Here is a 20,688-nt window from a genome sequence, read left to right as displayed (position 1 = left end):
GAAACATGAAAAGTAAGTGGAGGAAAGACGACGGTGATATTTACTGACTTTTCTAAGATTTGTAATTCCTGAGGACATTTTGAAAATCATTCAAAGAGCACTCTTCCAACCAATCGAGTTCCTTTCGCTGCTTCTCATGACTCATCTCGTGATTCGGTCGTGTCATATTCAAGGTAAGTTGGTCTTGTCCCTGCTTTCATATACTGGCTTTGCGATGTGTTGTTTTTGGTCTCAGAATTTGATGATGTCACAGGTCACTAACCATACCCAGTTTCAGTGCAATCGGAAGGTGAACGCTGAATTTTCGTCTTGCAAATCGCCTCTCACCCAATTCGTATTTAATTACTTCTTGGTATACAAGAAGTAATGAAGTAGTACATTTAAACAAGGCTTGTGTAAAACATGCAGAGGCAGGCGTTCGGAACACTTCTCGTGCAGCTAGGGCCCTAAGGATGGAATTAACAGACGTTTATGTGAAAGTTTCTTTTATTTGTCCTCAGTATTTTATTGACTTGTCTTCGTCCTGTCGTCTTATTAATATATATATACATATATAGTATATATATATATATATATATAGATATATATATATATATATATTAAATATATATATATTGTATATGGAACGTTATGCTCAATGGAAGCTTGCTTTACAACTCATTGACCTTTGTTTCTTTATAATAATGACAATAATAATAATAACAGTTTGTTTTTAAATGGTGAACTGTGACGACTAGATACTATCATTCGACACTTAGGTTACATAATGCATGTATTTAAATGCCATTGCAACATATAGGTTATTTTTTACTTTTTGAAGACATGATAACTGTTTTACTTGTCGAAATGATAATTAAATGAATAGAAGTGAGCGTAAGAATAATATTTAAAGAAGTTGAAAAGAGTTTTTCTTTTTTCCCTATTAAACGGACCCATGACCTTAAAGAAGCCAGAGTGAAAATAACTGTATAGGGAAGATAATGACCAGCAGCCAAGGTAGAGCTCCCACCAGGTTTCATCGAATTCAAAGAAGAGATGGGAAAACTAATGGTGCTCATAATACCCATCATATTATGATCTACTCAACATTATATTATGAACCACACAACAATCAGCCATTACTGTCTCAAACTGAGTCACTAAAAAACAAGACAGTATTTGCTGCGATATTCATTCTTAACTACTGAAAGAATAATGAGACTTGACCATCAGAACATTCCAGTTTAATAACCAGTTCATTTGCCAGCACTTGCTGGTTCTGTGACATCTCTCATTATCCTTGTTAAGACCAAATAATTCAAACGCATCTGCTCTGTAATGATCAAACACTTGTTAGGTCTCCCTCTCTTGCTCTAAGAATTCCAGATATACTACATCCTTTTTACTAGCATATTCTTTCTTGTTAACACAACATAATCAAACTTTGAAATAAAACTTTGATCCATCTTTTTATCTAGATAACCTTTTTTACCTTGTGTATTATATCTCTGCATTCCGACCCTTCAAACTTGGTTTGTAAGCTCTGTGCTTTGCTGCCAAATTCAGGTATAACCAGCTATTTAGCAGCCAGTCAATGAACACCCTCTCTATCATGGGCTTATGCATTTCCAGTTTTATCTCACTCATCTGGCCCCTTTACCAGTAGGCCTACCCTTGTAACCTCATTTCTGTCTACACATTGAATCAAAAGTGGATTAAATTTCCTCAATAAGCTAGTGTATTCTGATCATTCAGTGTATGAGTTAACCTTTACTAGTGACCCTCAGAATGACTAGGGAGACAGCATGTATTAATCACTGTGCTTAGCACCGACTTGCTTTCTCTCTAAAACCCTGGCGACTAAATACTCCATTCCCGCGAACATTAAAAGATTGTTTATGTAGCACAGCTGAACCCCACCTCTGAAATGCCTAGTTCTAAAAAAAAAAAAAAAAAAAAAAAAAAATGTCTGCATCCTCAAGGCTATCCCAGACGCTGTCTTCCCCTACATTGTAAAGTGGATGGATGCAGGGGAGGAGAGAATGCCAATGAAGAACTCCACCAACTCTTGATCAAAATTCTCTTGTCTGCTGCCAACCCATGCCAGTCTTCTTAACACCCACTGAGAAACACATCTGTGGGAACATCTTGTGTTGTAAGGCATTAGAGGCTTTTAGCAATTCATTTGCCTTCTTCAGTAGGTCCTCTTTCAGTACTGGAAAAATGGCACAGCTAAATCTTCGAGGTAAGGTCAACCATCTAAAGGTGGATGCATTGCTGGAGGCATCTAAGGCTCTGCTATGTATCACCGGTATCATCTGCAAAAAAGCCAATGCTGTTCACAGCAACAAAATGGGTGCCTCCGCTATCTGTACTTTGCATCTATCATAGCAAATTCAGCAAAGTGGTCAGGAGCTGCACCTATTGTTACAGCAGGAGAAAAAACAAGCTGGGCAGCCACTCAAAGAGACACAGTGACTGCCATGACACCAATGAATGCTCACTTCACCAGATTCTGTACCAATGACAGCACCTCTAGCAAGAAGTTCCTGGTGGACATAAGCACCTTCAAGTCTGTACTGGCAGCATAAAAAGATGACCGCTAATGAATGCTGGACATCCAGCTGCAACTAATGGCTACCAGCAGCATGCCCATACATAGCTAACAAAATTTCAACTTCCACTTTATGGGAAGAAAATATAGGTGAGAATTCATCATCAAAACATCCAGACACCCCACTCATTGCTGACTTCCTTGGACACTACAGGTTGTTTGTAGATATCACTCACTGCTTACCTTACAGACCTGTCCTCCTTTCAAATAGGATGTCTCTCTATGGAGTCCAAGTAGCTGTCTGTCTCACTGGTATGCTGTACAGACCTACACCACCTACTGCAAGAGTTCATGCTTTTTTCTCTCTAGAATTTTGTCATTCCATTCTCACTAAAAGGGCATCCGTCTCCATATCACAACAACAGGAACCTTGTTCAACTCCAAGTTCTGTCGCTTGCCTCCAGAGAAACTACTCATTACAGAAAAGGCTTTCAGGGAGATGGAATGAATGGGCCTTTGCCAGAAGGCCTCTCCCTCCTTGACTTAATCACTCGACATGGTTAAGAAACCTTAAAGCTCATGGTACCCCTGCAGAGACTACAAGTTCGTCAGGATCCATACAGAACCCAGCCACAATTTCTTTTCCAACATTGCAAACATCACCTCCACCTTCCACAGGGCAAGAACCTTCTCCACATTGACCTAATGAAGGGATATGTCAAAGTTCCAGCCCACCAGGAAGATATCCTAAAAACAGTGATCCTCACAACTTTTGGGACATATACTTTCAACTACTCAATATTCAGCCTCCAAAATTCAGGGGCTACATTCTATAAGCTGAAGGACAACATCCTTGGAGACCTCCCCTTCTACATATGTTCCTATTCTCCAGAAACCAAGCTAAACACCGACAACACAGCAGTGCCGTTCTGTTCCTCCTTCAAGGCAACAAAACAGTCATCCATCCTAAAAAGTATATCAGTGTACGCTGTGTGGTGTACTGTAGGCATAGCTTTAGGTTCTTTGCAGCATCCCTTAGGCCTGTAGCTGCAACCCTTTTCATTCCATTTGATGTACCTTCATTCATATTCTGTTTCTTCCATCTTACTTTCCACCCTTTGCTAACAATTGTTTCCTCCTGATACACCTTTAAAACCTTTTTACTCTTGATTTCCCTTTCAGCCCTGAATGACTTCATATGTCCAAGTTCTTCTTGCCATACATCTGGGTATCAGATATTTACAACTTGAGAGTACACCTGTCTCTGCCATGACAGATTATCAACTGCTAATCAATGCACCTCTGCTAATCAACACACCTCTCTCATCACTGAATTCAGATTCACAATTCAATACAACTGGGAAAAGAAAAACCCTGTAGATTATGCCCTATCTAGAATAGAAATGAATAGGATTCAACTGGGAGTAAATTATGAAGGGCTCGCAATTGCCCAATAACAAGAGACTACCTCATTGCCATAACAAGTCTGGAATTAGAAGACATCGCCTTTGATTCCATCAAACAAACCATCAGTCGGGAGTGCCTATACTCCCTTGTGCCAAGATCTCTACAAAGAAAGGTGTTTCAACCCATCCATGGACTTACTTATCCTTTCAGCAAAATATTAGACAAACTAGTGACAGAAAAATTCATGTAGTAAAAAAAGTTGTAAAACAGTGGGCAAAACAGTTCATCAAGTGCCCAAATGTGCAAAGTGACTTATCACGCATAGTCTGGCATTGGAAGATTTCCACAACTCAGTGGTCTCAGATACATATTCACAGCCACAGAGGGAAACAGTGCCAGAGGCAGTCTTAATGATGGAAGTGACAGCAAGCACCTTTTTGGCATACCAGATGATATAACCACTTCTGAAAAATTTACAGCCTTAGCTAAAATAGTGGGGCTGAATACACTCCACTCCACATTCTATCTCCCATCCAGAAAGTACCCACTGATTCTTCAGAGTGGCACTCAGCGTCAGATGCACAGCTGGCAATGCCAGCTGTCCTTACAAAGAATGGTGAGGCTATGAAAGGCCTTCAAAATATTCTAACCACACATTCAGACATACAAAGTATCATTCATCCATTGTCAGCTGAACACCTTCTGGTTCATATTTGTCAAAAACAATGCCCACAAGCCTCTGTTAACCCTGACATACAGGTTACAATAACTAGTTATTGAATGCAAGGCAAAACCTTCAAAATAGCATACACAGCAACAAGGATTGGGTATCTTGGACATGATGATAAATCCCCCCCCCCCTTCATTAACTTCTCTGTGTTTGGGTGGCAAATCTCACTGCCAACAAGAGCCAACCTATAAGAAAGAGTGTCTATGTACTACTGATATTCTTAGTATAATGCCCGTTCATGTTAAATTGCATACCATTTCCAGTTCAAATTACTATATATGTGTTACAGTGTCAAACGACCCTGTTTAACTAAAGGAGAGAATTCCTAACTGGTAGCGTGACCTTCCTTCAATGCTCCCATTGCCTGCCCTCTCTACATAGCTGAAATCAGTCGTTGAACGTAAGGTCTAATTCAAACTCTTGAGATACAAAACAAAGCCTTTATTTCCCAAAACAACTAACATGAAAGCTAAAGGAAGTGAATCTAAAATCCCACAAAAATCATTAAGTCACCATTATTAAATTGTCCCACACTATCCTCACTTTCAAATAAACCCGTCAGTCTTTCTCAAATAAATGTCCATAGAGAATTCATTTTTAAGTAGTGACAAACCGAATCAATCTGTAAAAGAAACCACAATTGTTAAATACTAAGTAAATAAGGAGAATAAATAAATGTCCCATAAACCAACTAAGTGTTTTCCTGGACTTCAAGTACTGTCACACTGTTCAAAGTTTCAACATCTTTTTCTCTTTCACTGTACCTTAATTGATGGACATTCTGGGCGCCTTCACGTAGCTTGTGAGCCTTACTGAAGTTCCAGTCTAAAAATCCCATAGATTACTACCTAGGGGTTATATTCCATTCATTTGCTCTAATGGATGTATGAACTTACTCACGCTAATGAGCGCACTAATGCACACACTCTAATGGACATACAAACTTATGCACGCTAATGAGCGCACTAACACATGCACGCTATTCTACTCTGATGTATGTGTGTTTCCATGTCTCGTACGCCCTATTTGGCGCACTGACGTTACGTATGCGATTACATTTCTCTGAGGTCACAATCATGTGATTTTTGGCTAACCAGTTCAATGCGATCGGAAATGTTATGATTTTTGTCTCGTTTGAACATCCTGAGGAATTCATTGTTTATAAATTTTCTAAAACTCTAAAACACTCGAGGCTGTACTGTTTTTGCATCCAACTGCCTGTCACTTGTTATCAACCTAATTTTGACTGTGAATATATATCCAGTGTCCATTACATATGTATATCTTTGTTTTCTGCCATTCTGTAGTATTATGTCCATCCATGTTAATTTGTATATCCGTTCTTATTAATTAAAATTACAGTCTATCTACATGTTTGTTTGCAGTCATTCCTTGTGACTCAGTACCATTCCAACATCACAAGCATCACAATGGCTGCACACTTTATTGTCACAACCACAGTTTTCTTTATTAATATAATTCGAATTTATTCACACAAATGTGACTTAGTACCATAAATGCACCTCAAATAGTATCCAAAGAAGGACAGGTCTAGAACATTCAGGTATTTTTCTTTATTTTTCATCTTTAAACTACCCACGTGTCATATAAGCATGTCATTCTCGACAAGTATCCCATTGACTCACTTGTACCATATGGTACCAAGTACCATATAGCAGTCTGGATGCTGTATACAAACTGATCAAATACTGACACTATTGTGTTCTGATCATCCAGTGTGTGATTTAACCTTAACAAATATAGTCCACATATAGTAATCAGCCAATTAAGCTCAGTCAGCCTTTGCCCTCATTGATACTCATTTTCTTTGCACAACTTTGCAGTGCTCATGTCGCACTTCTTGCCTTGCTTATCTATGACTTACCTCTCCGCACATACTGATATCATACAGGAGACAAATAATTCAGGTTTTCCATTGTAAGCTTCTCAGCTTTCCCTCTAGCCACAGCCATGTACTCATGCATCACTTGCTTTGCCACCACACAGTTTTAAAACCATGGGGCGACAGAACTGTAATACTATTTGGCCCGAAGGCCATATTTAAACAGGCCAGAGCCTTCTAAAAAAGTAAGTTGTTCATCTACATCTAGAGCATAAGTTTCCTTACACTTATGACCTTGGAGTGACCTGGTAGACCTACATGTTTTTGTTCATCTAACCTTAGCAACTAATGAACTTGATACAGCTATGATCTACTAACAAAGAAGCCACTAACAGACTGCATAATGCATCCCTCTTGAGAGTACTAGTTTGTCCTCTACCAACTTAGTTGACAAAGTATGGTATTTGCATCAAGCTGCAAATCACAGACTTAACTACAGCCATGCCTGCTCATACAAAAAAGCCACTAATGGACTAAATATGATGTCTCAGCTTTAGTTTCTCCCTGAAGATAATCGTGGTAGGCCTGGTTTGGTTTTTAGTCAAAGCAAGAGATTTACAGACTAAGTATGACCTTGCCTATTGCTATAAAAAGTCATTAACAGACTAAGTGCTGCATCTCAATTCTGGCTTTACTCACATTTAAAGTTTATGACCGTCTCAGTAGCACAGTGGGCCAAACAGTTTTTGCACCTAATCTAATATACTAAATAAACCCATGCCTGTCTCTATCAGATGATTGTTAAGGAAGCCTCATAAATAATGAAATATTACAGGTTTAATAAAGAAGGTGGACTATATCCTTGAAGCAATCCCAGACACCCTTTTTCCCAGGATTGCATTCTGGCTCAACACCCAAGATGAGAGGATCAAATGCAATGATTTATTTTAGTTACTGATTTCCAAGTTCTCCCTGCTGCTGCTCACTGTGCCCATGGAGCCCTCAAACAGATTAATATATTGATGGGAAACAGCAATAAGGGCATCCTGGGGCAAACTAAATCCATCCTGGTGCTGAGCAATCTCAATGTTGATGGAAAGCCTAAGAAGGGTGACTTAATGAGGGAAATATGGCTCTGCCAGCTGCTAACCAATGTAAAAGCTGCCCTTCCCATTGTTGATATAACACCAATGATGTGGACTTCCTGAAGAGGGAAAACTAGTTATTGGAGGTCTCCAAGGCCTTTCAACGTGCAACCCACAACATTCATATAGCAAGAGAAGAACAGGACCAGGACCAAAACCAAGATAACACTGGAGTGATGCAAGCCAACGGTGTGTAAAAGGACCCTTTCATGCGAAGAAAAAAAGGGCAACTCCCCACCTGTTCTCTGCATATGCCATCACAAGTTCACCAGAGTGGCAAGGAACTGCACCTCTGGATGCAACTAACAAAAAAATGAGCAAGGCAGCCACCCAAGGTAATCACAATGGCTACCACAATCCTAACAGATGGCCAATCCACCAGATTCTGCCCCTGAGAAATTAGCCACAGCAAAGAAGGACTTCAAAGAAAAGGAATGGATGGGCTTTTGCTACCAGATCTCAAGCCAATGGGCCTTTCTACTTTACTTGGTAAAAAAAACCTGATGGCTCTTGGCACCCCTGTTGAGACTTCAGGTGCCTCAATCTATGAACTGAGTCTGACCATTACCCTCTCCCAAAAATTAATAGATATCGTCTCCACTTTACATAGTGCCAGAATTTTCTCTAAGTTTGATCTGATGAAGAATTATTTTGAAGTACTGCTACGCATGCACGTACCGAAGTCAGTGATCATCACATAATTTGGTGCCTACATAGTCAACTACTCCACATTTGGCCTTTGGAACTCTGGTGCCATGTTCCTTAGTGACCTTCCCTCCTGCATTTGCTTTGTTGATGACATCCTCATATTCTCCAAAAATTGAGAACACTAAAACCACTTTTTTGCTTATACACTGACAAATGCAATATCAGGCATCCTCAGTGGAATTTTGGGTCATGAGCTGTTAGCAATCAGTATCTTCCCCTACTCTCAAAACTGCTAATCATCTGAAAATACTCATGTCCAACCACCTTTAAAGAAATATAGGAATTCATGGGAATGATGGATTCCACCATTGATTTCTCTCAGGAATTGAACAAACCATTGCCCCATCTGTGATGCCCTCAGCAGAAATAACAAGACTCAGCGGGGGCACTGCCCAATGTGATTCCTTCAAACCCACCAAAGATGCCCAGGCCAATGCCCTGGCTAATGCAACCACCCCTTGATCAGACTTACACTCGTAACAGATGCAAGCAACATCATAACAGGCACTATAACTGGACAATCAGTCTATGTGACACCTATCATTAGATTTCCTCACCAGATAATTAGTTCCTGCAGAAAGAAAATACAGCACCTTTAACAGAGAACTTTTCACCATCCATGTGATTACCAGATACTTCCTTGAAGCAGAACTTCTTTCACTAGTCTAATGTTTACTCCCATCAACAGGTCAACTCTCAGTTGAAGACTCTCTATCCAGATTGGAAATCAGTAGGGTCCAACTAGAAATTAATGATGAACTTGTTCATGCACAACTCCATGGCAATGATATAAATGACTACAACATGGCCATCACAAATTTACAATGGGAAGACATTCATTTTGGCAAAGTGAGGTGAACAGACCTTCCCGACACCAGCACTTCCTGCTCATTCCCTTTAGTGCCTACAGCCCTTTGAAAAAGCATCCATCATCACACACAGGTTCTCCATCTCTCTGAGAGAAAAGTTGGTGGCACAAAAATTGATTTGGCATGGAGCAAAGAGAGACGTGAAATCATGGAACAAACAGTGCTTTTACAGTGACATGTTCAATCACAGACTCAGAAAGTATTATTAATTACTCATAAAACACTTCTGGTACTTTTCTACTTTAACCTGCAATTCCTGATTAACACAATGTAAGGTTTCGGTACACCCATAACATACAGTAATACTATATATATAGTGTATATTAGTGAATTTGTTCTTTGTTCTTCAAGAATGCGTGTCTTCCAGTCAGTTTTCATGCACCATTTTTGGCTTCGGGGGCTTCCACCCTCTACCCAAACCTCATGAGTGCCAGGTTACCCCCAGAGAAATCTGGTCACTGTAGCTAGGACTTCTTGTTCCTTCTCAAAAGTGATTAATTTTTAGCCTTCTAAACCCATCTCCCTGGCCAGTTCGACAAGCTTTGTTATGGTGAAGAAGTCCACAGTGGTATATTATTAGAAATACATATACAAATTGTTAGGCAGTTATGAAAACACCATTTGGAATACAATAGTGAGAAAGAAAAAGCTGGTAGGATGGGCAGAGGCAAGAGTGGGGCTATATATGGCAGCATGTCTCAACTGTGAAGAGCGTTACTGGCGAAAGCAGCAAATCATGCAAAGAACGAAGCAAACAACAACTTCTCAGGCCTAGATTTAAAATTCATGCTTCCAGAATATTCTAGAAAATCCTGATTTCATACAACTGCAGGTCAAGATTACATGATACTTTCAAGGTGATTAAACTATAATGCAGTGCTATGCATTAGTGTGTGTGTGTGTGTGTGTGTGTGTGTGAGTGTTAAAGGCTTTGTTACAGGTTTTATTGGAGGGTGGTGTTGTGTTTAAGGAATTGTTATGTATTTATAGCAATATACAGCAGTATTTGTATGTTTTGTTGAACTGTTTGAACTGTGTATTTATGCAAATGTGTCATTACTTTGACTTTTTTTGTTGAACTAATAAGGAATAATCTTGTTGATTCTGGGTTTTACCTGAAGGATGGTAGTTTCATATCTGATGCTTGTATCGGGGAAATGTTAACAGCGACATAGACCGAGTATGGTTTAGCATATAAACTTAGTAAAATGCATTTGAATGTATCTGGTCATCAACGACAGCAAGTGAAATTTGCAACACAACTTTTATCAAATACATGCTCTACTTCAGTTTCATATCTTGGAGGGAAGGGACTGCTGGTGAATAGGTACTGGAAGGAAACTTCTGAGTTCATCAACATGATGGATCAGTGGTTTGACCTCAGGAATTCTTCTCATAAGTTTGGGGACAAACAGTCAACTTATGTGGCCAAACAAATGTTCTGCATAGAATGGCTGAAGTAATGTTAACAATGAGAGTAAAAAATTCACAGCATAAAGGGCTATATATGTTTCAGAAAGGTGTAGTCTTATCTTCTCACTCACTGATTGGCTTGCACAATATGCTTTGTAAGTCTTTCGGTGTAGAATACATTTTGACTAGAAAATTAAATCAAGATAATTTGGAACATTTATTTGGGTGCATACGACAAATGCATGGACCATATGAGCACCCTAATGCTCTCACTGTGAAATTCAGGTTAAAGAGATTACTCTTAGGAAAAGATGTTGCTCTTCTATCGGAGAAAGCAATGTAACTACTGATAATTTAGACTGTCTATCTACAAGTGATGGCCTGATGAAAACAAATAATAAAGTTAACACTTTCTGTGAAAGAGATCTAGCAGTGGAACTTTACATTACTAGTAACTATTTCAAAGACTTGGATGTTGGGTGTGAGCTGGAAAATGATGTAGATGATGAGATTGACGACGATGAACATGGATGTAAATCAATTGATGTAGTCATAGAAGAAGAATCTCTTAGATACATTGGTGGGCATATTGCAAGGAATATTAGTGGGCATATTGCAAGGAAGTTTTGTATAAAATATCCTCACTTAGGCAAGAAAGCTAGTCAATGTGTGTTCAAGGAAAAGAGGTGGACAGATGAAGTAAAGGGAGCGTCATTTTATTCTCAATTACCTACAATGAAGGAAGTATTTCAAACTGTGCATGGAGTTAATCTACAGGATTTAAAAAAATTGTATCCGAAATTGAATGTGCGGGAGTTGATTTACCAAATGATGTCATACCCTTCTTTGCCAAAATATCAGTGTTGTTTGAAATTAGAAAGGTAAATAACGATATTAGGATAAATAAGAAAAAAGGCAAGACTTGCAGAAGTGAAAGTAAAAAACATATGCAAGTGATAAGGTAATAGTAATATGTAGAACAAGCAAACATAACTGTGTTAACCTGTGCATGTACATCATTTGTATATAAACTATGTAAATAAACTTTACAGTAACGTAAGTTATATATTTGTTCCTCTTTCATAAATATACTATAGACATGATAAATATGCTATCTGTTAATCTAGGATATCCAAATCAATCAAGAGGGCGGGAGAAGGAGCAGGCAGGAGAGAGAGGGAGAGGGCACAGGCAGGTGAGATGTGGATCAGCTGACGTCATTGCGCAGAGAGAGCTTAAATCGGTTCTCTGTCCGTCTGACCTGTCTAAGTGGTCCTGCCGCTGCACTTGCCCTTAAGACTTCTCGACTTGATCTCCTCAACTTTTTCAGGAGGCTTGTAGGATACATCAATTCCCTCATCAATATACTTCAGTCTTTAGCAGTGCTCATATCATCAAATGATATAACCGTAATCTATTCATATTGCTGGCGCTGATGACGTTAAAAATAATGCTAAAATTCATGGTTTGTGATAGTTACTTTTACGTGTATTCCCACTTCTGCGCGACAGAGGATACGTGACGTCATTGCAGCTAGCATGAATTATAGCCATTTGTGCTCGTTGGCTGATCTGTTGTTTCTTGTGTGATGTTAGGACACTGGCTAAATATTTTCCAAAGATTAAGATAATGAGTATGTGCATTATTGAGGAGAGCACATCACCCCCCACCCACCCCCGCTCTCTCTCTCAAAATGGCAGTGAGAGACAAGAGCAAGGCGGAGAGTTTGAACATCTTGAGTTGAAATACTTAGCACACGTTTCACTAGGAATGTTAACGAAGCAGAGATTGTGTGTTATCTTTTCATACTTAGGTTCTGCTTTCATTAACATGTTCACATATACATATTTACATACATGTGAACGCACACATTCATAGCAAAATCTGATCGTTCTGTAAAAAAGGTTAGCATCTCCTTCTAAGGTTCAGACGTGATGCTGTTGATTAGTGTCGCTCTAATGCCATAACTCTAATATTTATGTAGCATTGCCAGTACCAGATCCATCCAAGAAAAGCATCTTTATAGAGAACAAACTAAAATTGAAGAGACCCTGCAATTTTCAACAAGGTCATTTGGTAACATTGTGTAACCACAAATGCTCTACTGGTAAAAGAAGTGGAAACCACATCAGTTTGTCATTTCTTAGAGAAAGAAATGGCAAGAAAAGTTTTCCTTCAGTTCTTCTGCCTACACAATATGACTTGCCGGTTCAAGTCAACAAACGCGCCGCGATCCTGGAATGTTTAAGGATTAAGGAAAAGAATAGGCAAGAAAAGAACTGAAGAAGTTCACTCTATTCCAAGGTAGGTACTACATTGCAAACTTGACTTTTCTAAGACATCACTTTTAGTCATGTCCACACTCAAATTCTAGAAGGCTTGTCTTCGTTTAATTAAAGACACAAAAATATTCTTTTTGAGCAACCTGGCAAAGAAAATATACCGCCCTTCCGACGGTGACAAGATAAATCATTGTGATTTAAGAGAATCAAGTCAGTGAAATTACGACGCACGACCGAAATGGAAGCAGACCATTTATCCCGATACCTTTTGGACATGAACGGTATAAACGTCAGCGGCTCAGATTTGTATTTATTTATTTTTTTTTTCACGACAGCTCAAGAAGAAGACAATGGAGGCTACACACGATTAGTGCTTGTTTTTGATTCATCAGGGTCATGGAGAAATCGTTTGAGTAGCATTTCTTGCAGAGAAATACCACCAAAGAAGGATATCACAACGACCGAACAATTTTTCGTTATGATTCCATTTGGCTTTTATTCAGTCGCAGGCAGCTCAAGGAGAGAGAGAGAGAGAGAGAGAGAGAGAGAGAGAGAGAGAGAGAATTCCCTCATGAAAACTCCCTTGAGGGGAATGTACGTCTTCGTGTCTGTTTATAGGGGCGCCATGTATGAATGGACAAACAGACATTTACATCTCTTGTATACAGAATCTGTCATCATTTCTTGGGGAAAGTAAGAGTTGGGGGGGGGGGGGGGGGGGGGGGGGGGGGGGGGGGGGGGGGATGAGGGGAAGTTTACACTGTCGGATTGCTTTCAACGGAAAGATGCGATGAAAGGAAATGGGTAGTTAGGGTTTTCGCTCCACAGACAAGTAAAAGTCCCAGTGATGGTGTCCTGAAATTTGTCTTTTAGCATATATCGAAATTTGCCTCTATTTTAGTAACTTGACAGGTTATCAGTGTCAATACAAAAGCAAGTACTTTATGACGGATAGGGTATATCGAATATATAGAAGGGGGCCGGGTAGTGTGTGTTAGTGACAGGTTGATGGTATAGGGTTGAAACTGAAGAAAATTGGGAAGTACAGAAGTGTGGATAATCTCTGATGGTCGAAGGTGTATAACGAAGGAAGAGGAAGACGGCGTAATCGGAGTAACCAGCGAACTCCAGTGTTGGTCGCGGAAAAGAGAAAAGTGGAGCATTCAAGAGAATTCAGTGAATAACAAACAACAGTTAAAACCGAACGATACAAGTAAGGCGTGTTGGAAAACTTTTTTTATTCTCTCTCCCATAGAAGATTTAAAAATACTTTTCTATATTCTCTCTCACGAAATCCTTTTTTAAAAATTTTTGTTGATAGATGTTTAATAATTTGCAAAATCTTTTGATGAATTGTTATTGATAACTGTTTAATAGATAGATATATTTGATACTATGCCAGGTCTTTTTGAATTCTGTTAGTAGTAGCCTATACAATTTAAGACCAACACCAGACATGCCGACTTCACAAATAACATTAACTGAAGAAAATACTAATACTACTAACAAAAGTAATAATAATAGTATAATACTAACACATTGTAATTTAGAACAATGGCGCAAGCAGCAGTCATTACACAAGCCACTCGTTTCTGTGGAAGAGTAGATAATTCAAAACCTGACAAAATTAGTCTAGAATCATATTCTGTGAACCAGTGGTTAGCTGATGCAGACAGTCGCATATCTACAGGGGGAATAACGAATGAAAGAGGTAAAATTAATGAAGCCCTGCTTCTCGTTAGTTCAGAAAGAGGTGATGCACATAGAACTTTGAATTCAGTGAAGTAACCACATACGCTGAATTTAAAAGAATTTGTTTATCAATATGGGAACCATATTGATAAACAAATTTCTTATACAACATTTTGATAGGAGAATCAATAGCAAATCTTCGTACGGATATTGAAGAATCAATACATCAAGTAGTGAAACACCTAAAGAAAACTAATATCACCATAGGAAAGGATGATTTGGGTGATGACGAAGATGACTTAGTTAGCTTAAGGCATGCGTTGAATTATTTGTCATTTGGAACCATGTATAATGCACTTGGTGAAAAAGAAAAGAAAGCTTTCAAGAAAGTTAAAATTGATCCAAAGAATGATAGCCTTACAGCATTAATATCAATGAGACAAGAAAGCCAAAGGAAAGAAATAGATTTTTCTAAGGAATTTGTAGGGATAACAGAGGCTCATAATGAAAGAAAGGGCAGAAATATAAATGATTCATAAAAGAAGTAACAAGTATAATGATAATTCCAGACAATTAAGGAATAGACAAACTTCCTTTCAAGGGAAATATGCACAAAATGACAGGAAAAAAATGAATCCAACCCAGAAAGGAAGACAGGGTCAATCAAGGAATGGTACACCCATAAATATAATAATTGTCAATATGTAAACACAAATAATTCAAAGCCAATGAATAATGAAGCCCAAGGAGCTAGACCAAAAATAACATGTGAAAATTGCAGGTATACTACTCATTCCACTAACGAATGCACAAAGCCTAGAATCTGTAGTGTGCAAAAATTTCGGGCATTTAAAATAAAACTGTTGTGTCAATACTGAGGAAGCCAATAGGGAGATTGTCAATAATAATAACAGTCACCCAAATACAAATACGTCATTAAGTCAGTGACAATTAACCCCTTTACAGAGAAAGGAAAGTAAATCCCTTCAGAGTGATGAAAGAGGAAAAGGAGAAATAGTTACAATAGGAAATACAGGTTCATCAGCACTTTTCTATTTACATAGCAAAGAAGTAGTATTTTCCATGACAGAGGAAGAAATAAAAAGAAAGGATCTGCCCGATGTAAAGATTCCAATAAATAGAAAGACATTTACTGTACTCATTAATTCATGTAGTGCTAGAAATAAATTGATAAAATAACTTTAACCAGTTATTTAGCCATTGCAGAAACTCAGAATCAGGGTCAAAGTAGAGTAATAAAGGGAATAGCAGGTAAAGAGATTAAAGGTCTAGGGAATGTGAAGCTAGAAATAGACATTTTGTCACACAAATTTATTGAAAGTTTTCTAGTTTTAGAAGACAATTTTTCCCCCGCACAAGAATTGTTCTCATTTAATTTAATGAGGAGATGTGGAATAATAGTGAAGGAAAGATTAGCCTGAAATAGGAGCCTGACATAAGAGCGTATGTTTGACGCTTGACAAAGAAAAGTCTCACCCAAATCTGATCAATTCGTCTAAGACAGCGTCGACAAGCGAGACAAACATACGGAAAGAGAAGATAAGTAACAAGAATAAACAAAATAAGGCGGAAACGGATAAAATAGGGGATTTCCCACGATTAGAGAATACCGAATTGTTGAGATGTGCACATACAGATGGTATATACCCAGAAATACATAAGTACTCAAATATAAATAATTACTCAGATATAAATAAATGTGATGACCAAAATACTGAATCTAACGAAAATCAAGGTGCCTATATCTATGACTATAGTAACGTAGTAATGAGGTGTGAAAGCGAAGGCAAAGTACTAAATGAAGTATTGCTCTTAAATAAAATAAATAAATCAGATATAAATAGTATAATAGAAGAAACAGAAGAAACCACTGGAGATACAGAACTCTGCTATATTTCAGACATAAAAGAAGAAGAAATATGTTGTGTTAGCACAGCTGATGATACTAAAGTACAAATTATACTTACAAGAGGAGTAACTTTGTATTCAAAATGTTTATCAAAAATTTATTTGCAATCAAAAGAGGGTGCAGAAAATAAAGATATGCTATTACTGAATGAAGAATTACCAGTCTTTGTCAGAATGAATAATTCACTAGTCCACGTGAATGGTGATAACTGCGAAGTCTATGTCCAAAACTATTCAGACAACAGGCTTAACACTATAAGCGGGCATTGTCTTTTGCATAGAAATTCCTATTAACAACCCTTTATTAACAGTAGAAGAAAAAGCATTTTTCTATATAAAAGGCCAAAACTCTAAAATAAATCAGGAAGTGAATAAAACAGATTTTCTAGAAAAAAGAAACAAGTTAATTCAGGTGCTAGAGAAATACAGAAATGTAATAGTTTTAGAAGGAGATAAACTAGGAAGAACAAATGTTCTACAACATAGAGTTTTGGTAGATGATGGAGCCAAACCAATTTTTATTCCTAATTACATATTACCAATAAGCCAGAGACCCAAAGTTGATAATTTGATAGAGGAAATGAAAAGTGATGGATTAGTAATTCCTTCTAAATCTCCATATAATTCCCCATTGTTACTTGTTCCAAAGAAAGATGGCAGTTGGAGACTTGTAATAGATTATAGGACGTTAAATTCCAACACAGTTGAAGATCGAATGCTGATGCTGGTAATTCAAGATATGTTAGCTCAATTAGGAGGGGCAAAAACATTTTCATCCTTAGATTTGCTTAGTGAATATTGGCAAGTACCTCTCGATGAAGAATCAAAACAATTCACAGCCTTCAGCACACATAAAGAAGATTTACAGCTTGAAGTAATGCCATTTGGACTCACATCAGCCCTACAAACTTTTGTCAGATTAATGTTACAAATTCTATGAGATATAGAAAATGTTGCAGTATACTTGGACGATGTTATCATTTTTAGCAAAGACTTAGAAAGCCATCTCAGAACATTAGAAATGGTCCTAGAGAGATTAAGAATTGCAGGACTAAAAATAAAAATAAAGAAATGTCAATTCCTGATGAAATCATTAGAATACTTGGGTCATGTAATTAGTGAAGATGGACTGCGCATGCAGGCCGGTCAAATAAATAAAGGCAATAATTGAGTATCCAGCTCCCAATAATTTGAGGGCATTAAGAAGGTTCCTAGGTATGGTAGGTTATAGACCTTTTATAAAATGTTTTGCTACTATGGCCAAACCTTTGACAGAACTAACCAAAAAGGATATTAAATATGAATGGAAAAATGAACAAGAAACAGCCTTTCAAACACTAAAGAGCAAAATGACCAGGAACTCTGTTTTAGTCTACCCATATTTTTCCAAAGACTTTCACTTAGCTTGTGATGCCTCAAGTACAGGGCTAGGAGCTGTATTATTACAAAAGGCTAAAACTAGGATGAGGGCAGTATATTATGCTAGTAGAGTTTTAAACCAAGCAGAAAGACTTTATAGTACAACAGAAAGAGAGTGTTTGGCTTTATATTGGGGTTTAAAGAAGTTTAGACATTTTGGGTCATAAAGTTAATGTGCTTTCTGGTCACAAACCCATTTGTGACTTGTTTGAAAAGAGAGCCTTCACTAATAACATGAAATACAACAGATGGTTCATTGGTGTACTAGAATTTGCCCCAGAATTTAGATATATATATTCAAGGAAGATTAAACACTTTGGCAGATGCATTATCCAGATCTCAAGAAGAAACAGAAAAATGCATTACAACTAATATTTTTTATTTTAGTTGTCAAGTAGTATATTTAGATTTAGAAAGAGTAAAACTACAACAAGAAAATGATGCAGAAATCAGACAAATAGTAGGACAGCTATTACTAGAGGAATCCTTAAAACCCAATTTTCAATTAATGAATGGATTATTGTATAAAAGACTGACAGAGACAAATGGTTGTTCTCGGCTATATATCCCAAAAACACTAACCAGAGAAGTTTTAGAACCAACACACTTATATAAGTTAGCAGGACATCCAGGAATTAAAAAGACAAGAAGAATCATAACCAGAAGTTATTTTTGGCCAAATTGTAGTGAAGATGCCAAGAACTTTGTACAAAACTGTATAGTTTGTAATCAACATAAAGGTAACGTGAATCTTAAAGCTCCACTTGAAAAATATCCATTAGAATTAAATCCATTCCAAGTAGTAACTATGGACTTTTTGGGTCCATTTCCAACAACTATCAGTGGAAATAAGCAAATATTAGTCTTATTAGACTATCTAACACGATATGTAGAAATAATACTAGTAAGAAACAGAGATGCAGCTACAGTGGCAGCTCTTAAATCTAGAATTATTACAAGACATTCAAGTTCTTTTTGATGATGCTGCTGAATTTACTAGTGATCTTTTAAAGAAAATATGTGAATTGTATGAAATGAATAAATGTCAAATAACCACTTATAAACCAAGTTCTAATGGAGCAGTAGAACGAACTAATCATAAAATAAAGGATATCCTGAAAACCTTAGTGAGTCCACGGACAGAAGATTGGGACTTAGCACTGGAAGATGTACTACAATTCACGTTGAATAATACTGTAAATGAGACAATAGGAGAATCTCCACATTATTTGCTGTATGGTTATTAAAACAGACTGCCTAACACATTAATAGACGATGCGACACCACCCAGACAAACATATAACTATGATGATTATGTTGCATGGAAAACCAGACGTACTTACGAGACAATCATGAAAACAAGGGCTAAACTAAAAGAGGTCCATGAGACTCATGCCAAATATTATAATAAAAAGGCCATCAAACCAGACATTACAGAGGGTACCAAAATATATGTACAGAATCACATTAAGGAAGCACCAAATGTAAAGGTTTCTCCTAAGTTCACTGGACCATATAGATTTGTAGAATTGCTGAAATTAAACAAATATAGAGTAATTAATGAAAGTGATTTAAGGACCATATAGAGTTGTAGAATTGCTGAAATTAAACAAATATAGAGTAATTAATGAAAGTGATTTAAGGACCATAGAGTTGTAGAATTGCTGAAATTAAACAAACTAGCAAAGTTACCCATCTACGATGGGTGATAAAATACGGGTGCAGAAGTGAAAAATTTATATGTACTATTTGTTCAGCAATATTAAAATAAGGGCGATTACACAAATAGTCTCTCTCTCTCTCTCTCTCGTAATGTATTTCAAGGGAGATCACTGAACGCAGATAAATTCTTATTCATTGTCGTTTCCCCTCTTTTAATGATATTCTCTCTCTCTCTCTCTCTCTCTTAAAGTAAGTGAAGGGACGATCAATGAACGTAAAGAAGTTCGTATTCATTATTGTTTACCCTCTTTTAATGATTCTCTCTCTCTCTCTCTCTCTCTCTCTCTCTCAATGTAAGTCAAGTAACGAAGACGGTGATGGGATTATCGGATTACTTAGCTCTCAAATCACAAATTACTCTCTCTCTTTCTCTCTCTTCATTTCGATAGCCAAAGAAAAAATTATAAATTGTAGTGCATTAATGTCCGTTTAAATGGCCTCTCTCTCTTCTCTTGTCGGTACTTTCATGTAACGGAACAAGGGATCTTGATGGTTCGTTTCTTTGTCAATTACTTTGCAGGTGAATACGAATAATAAAGTATCTTTCTTTTCATTATGTTACTGCAAAGACGCAACTTGTATGTCAGTGCGTTATGGCTACTGATAAATGCTCTTATGATCCTGTGTCTTCCAAAAAAGAGTAGAAAGTAGGAACTTGTCAGTTTCCTTTTTATTATGTCCATTGGCAGGATCGAAATTCGATAGCAAGAAAAAATTATAAAATTGTAGTGCATTAATGTCGTTAAATGGCTCTCTCTCTCTCTCTCTCTCTCTCTCTCTCTCTCTCTCTCTCTCTCTGTCGGTGACTTTCATTTAACGGAACAGGGATCTTGATTGGTTTCGTTTCTTTGTCAATTACTTTGCAACGGTGATACGAATAATAAAGTATCTTTCTTTTTTTTCATTATGTTTCTGCAAAGACGCAACTTGTATGTCAGTGCGTTATGGCTACTGATAATGCTCTTATGATCCTGTGTCTTCCAAAAAAGAGTAGAA

The 20,688-nt window shown here is 37.5% G+C and overlaps 1 protein-coding gene across 2 annotated transcripts in view; it reads left to right on the top strand.

The window, feature by feature from the left end:
* Window positions 1–20,688, top strand: part of LOC135222777 (uncharacterized) — a 298,504-nt gene that overhangs the window by 854 nt on the left and 276,962 nt on the right. For both annotated transcript variants that reach the window (XM_064261040.1, XM_064261037.1), the window contains exon 1: window positions 1–173. This exon is cut by the window's left edge and continues 854 nt beyond it. The gene's annotated coding sequence lies outside the window, so the exon portion shown is untranslated. The remainder of the gene's footprint in view (window positions 174–20,688) is intronic.

This window comes from Macrobrachium nipponense, chromosome 8, assembly GCF_015104395.2.
Source record: "Macrobrachium nipponense isolate FS-2020 chromosome 8, ASM1510439v2, whole genome shotgun sequence".
Lineage (NCBI taxonomy): Eukaryota > Metazoa > Arthropoda > Malacostraca > Decapoda > Palaemonidae > Macrobrachium > Macrobrachium nipponense.
The sequence above is the reverse complement of the archived record's forward strand: the minus strand, read 5'-3'. Positions and strand labels throughout refer to the sequence as shown.